The sequence below is a fragment of the Grammomys surdaster genome, unplaced genomic scaffold (assembly GCF_004785775.1).
Source record: "Grammomys surdaster isolate TR1022 unplaced genomic scaffold, NIH_TR_1.0 165, whole genome shotgun sequence".
Taxonomy (NCBI): Eukaryota; Metazoa; Chordata; class Mammalia; order Rodentia; family Muridae; genus Grammomys; species Grammomys surdaster.
In genome coordinates this window covers 17,798,529-17,802,535 of record NW_021604613.1, presented here as the reverse complement: position 1 = coordinate 17,802,535, position 4,007 = coordinate 17,798,529, and positions in this window count along the sequence as shown.

The window sequence follows — 4,007 nt, the reverse complement described above, 5'->3', positions numbered from 1 at the left end:
AAAATAAAATAAAATAAAATAAAATAAAATAAAATAAAATAAAATAAAATAAAATAAATGTACTGGCTACAAACTATGGCTGCTATCATGGTCTCCATATTCCTTCGGGTCAGACTTTTGCACTGGAGACCCAGCAGCTGGGCCATGCTACATAACCAGGAGTTATAATTTTGGCTTAACTGTTGGTCCATTATAATCTAAAGCTTGCATCTTGTGGTAAAAGAAGAGAGTAATTTTGCTGAGGCCCGATATTATTTGCGTCAGATGGAGGACAGCGCTTCATGTCTCAACCCTGTCTCCTTCACATGCAAAACAGGACAAAACTTTTTAATAATATTTCTACATTAAACAAACAAACAAACAAACAAACAAACAAACAAACATGTCAGAGTCAGTTTTACCCCAGGATGGGAATCTTGTCCATCTCTCATGAGTGGAAGGGATAATAGAATCTCAGCCTGAAACAAGAGACTCGTGCAGCTTTGCCAACCACAGAGAAGGCCATGTTGAAATGATGAAGAATCCGGTGGGACCGCAGGTTACTACTCCCCGCCTGCCAGACCACATGCTTGCTGAGCTCAGGATTTTCTCGGGTGTGTGGAAAACAGCGAGATTCGAATATCTGGGTCAGCACATCTTAATGTGCACTTACTGACAAAACTCTGACCTGAACGGCCTTCCCTAACCCTGTTCTCTGAATGTTTTCTTCCCTTTCAAGTGCTTCAGACACTTAGTGTCCCCTCTCCACAGGCAGCAACAAGAAGGCAGATGGGTCATTAGTTACATCTAGGAACAGGCAGTCTTAGAAGCGTGCCATTCACACCACTAAGCTCATCCATGCACCCCAGATCAAGTAACTGACTTAGTCAGTAGGTGGAAACCAATGCCATGTGTTGTGTAGAGAGCAGAGGGCCTGCTGAAGTTCGGGGACACAAGGGACTCTTGGTCAGGTTTGAATTCAGAGAAATCCTTTGCCCAGCTAAAGCGCTTGCCTGTATGTGTTGCCTTTTGGTCTCTATTTCTGGGATGTAGATTTAGGTATGCTGATTACCTGAGAGCTATCTTCATTGACTTTGCTCAGTATTAGAAGTCCTAAATACCACTTTCCCTGAAACATCCTGATGAAGTATGATGGTCATCTGAGTTTCCTTTTCTGATCAGGACAAAAAGGATGCTATGAGCCATTTCCCATGGGATGCTTTCCAGGAGCAAGATTCTCAGGAAGAATACACTAAACCATGTCTGGGGTACTTGATCATTCCCCATGAAACTACTAGCGGAACTCTCCACTGGCAACTGCGGATCACCTCTGTTCAAGCTTCATCATCCATATGAGGAAAGCGCTTTCCAAATCCGTTGCTTTTGTCATTGTACAAATCTTCTCCCAGTGCCTGTACTTCATGCATGTTTCTGCATGAGACTATCTCTCTGAACTCTCGTTACAGTACTTTATTATACTTATTGTACCCTGTTATTCTTTTCTCGTGTTTTCTTTTAAGCATAGATTTATTTTATCCAGCTGGTTCTAAGAATAGGAAGCATATCTTCTAATTCGTCTTATGGCTTTACACACCACTTAGCACATGGAAGATACCTAATAAATATGCTTTCCTTGTAACATCAGCCTCCTGCTTATGGCTAGACTTCATTTGCATTGGCTCCCTGTCCCTTAAAATCCCTCAAATTTATTTTTGATAATTAATATGTAAATTGTTTAGAAACCATTCTCAGGCATCTTAGAAGCTCACTTTGCCCACCGATATATTGGATATAGATTTGAGTAGAAAGGAATCTTGGATGTGTGGGCTCTGACCTATGACCTAGCAAAATTCTTTATGATGAACTCAGCATTTTGGCAGATTTTTCCATCATTTCAACTCTAGGTCGTTTATTAAGGTGCTAGACTTGGAAGAGGTTAACTAAGAAATGACCTTGGTTTGTCTTCCACATCTGCTATGCATAATGCTTGATGAAATTTTTCTTCCTTGCTTGGTTGGTGGCAACTTTGGTAGACATCATAGCTTTTCAAGCAACTTCAAACTATTAGCCAAAGGTTCATTTTCAAGAATTAAACAAACCCAACAGAAACCAGTCCCATATAAAACTGCAATCTCCCACCTAGTTGAAGGTCCTTCCCTGACAAGCTCCCCTGTTGATTTTGTAGACAGGACCCTAGCCCTTGGGGCATAGGGAGGCTCGGTCTAGTTTCTGTCTAGTTTTCTTCACTATCTTTTCACCCCACTCACCAGATGTCTGAACTCTTACAGAGGAGGGGTAGATGCAGGCAGACCTTCTAACTTGGCTGGTGCTCATGTAATTGACTGTCAGGGATCTTTGGGTGAAGGATGCTGAAGTGCTATGTTTCTCCCAGGAATCTTTGCAAGGGATTGTGGACCTTCCCTGCCCCACCCCATTGCATATTCAGGAAACTCCATTCTGTGCATAGTAGTGTGTTTCCTGGTTACCTTCTTTGTCTTAGTTACTTGTCTATTGCTGGGAAGAGACACTAAGACTCAGGCATTATTGAGGAATGAAGAGGGGTCAGCACAGTCCGGCCTCATCCTGGCTTACCGGTGACTCTTCACTCTCATGGAGAACCTGCTGCATTAGAGTTTGTGCATCTTCATTTAAGAATGTCTTACTCCACTTATCTTCTTTACTGTCTCCAGTGTGGAAATTTGAAGCCTTGAAAAGGCTCACAGGATGCAGTTTCAGAAGATTATTTTACTCTACCAAGAGGCAGTATTTGAACATAGAAAAAATTCTTTCAAAGCCCTAAACCCTGAGTTTGAATATTTTTGTCTACCATTTAACAGTCCTGAGACCATGAGCGAGCCAGTTATTATGTTTTCTTTTCCTTTGCTTCTTACTCTGTTAAAAAGAAAGTAATATCTTTATCACAGGGCTTTTGTAAAGATTAAATATGACAACTTAGTCTAAATCTAACACTTCACTCAAAGGATGCTGGGTTTTCTTCCTTTATGCCAAATAAGTATTTTCCTATTCAATTTAGTTTAAAAATTCTTTAGAAGTGAAAGTCCAGTGGGCCAATAGTTAAAAAAGTATGGAATACTTTCACACAAAATTTTTCATCTATATTCAGGGTCAAATTAAAAAAGTCAAGGTCTTAGCTGCCTTTCTTTCTCTTTCATTTAATCAGCACAGCCACGCTCAGTCTATTGAGTTACACTCGGAGGCGGCTCGATCTCCTCTGGACAGTTCAACTGTTCCTTTCTCCCCAGGGTTCCACGTACACCTGCCCTTTAGTTTTCTTTTACATCTATGTTCTACCCAGTGTCAGTGTTTGGTTTCTAAAGTTCAGAAACATCACAGAGCAGGAGATCCTCTGTATTTTATCTGCAGGTTCTGTATCTATGTATCCAACAACCCATCTATCCTCACATAGATGTCTCTGCTATGTCTTGTGAAATGCTGTTTCCTGGGTGTGGCATGGTCATTGTCTTGAATTCTTGGCAGCTTTGATCACCCACAAGAGACCTATACTGGTTTTGGCACACCAATGCTCAGTAGTCATGGAAGGGTGGGAGCATGCTCCTGAGGCCCTTTTTCTAGGATATATAGACAGTGAATGCTTTCTGAGGAGTGCCATCTCTCCTTGAGACTATAATCTGTTATAGTTGTTGGGAAATATTTTCTTCAGTGTGGCTACTCAATCAGTTGTTCCTGTGAATAGTCTCTCACCCATGCTCCAGTAAGTAGCCCTAGTCATAGTTGTTGGTTTATAAAATTAGACTTGGGTACAATGATTTCTTTGGTTTGTCATTGATTTCTTGCCTGGAATGAATAGACAGTTGCTCATCTCACAGGAGAAAGATTACACAACATTGAATCAAAGCTAAAAAGTTACATAGCATTAGATTCTGTTAGGCATTATAAATAATCTACACATCATTTAAAGTATATGAAAGGATTATATCAGTTATTAATATGCCATCTATGATAATGAGTATACGTGAATTTGGGCATTTGGTGAAGATTTTGTTAGC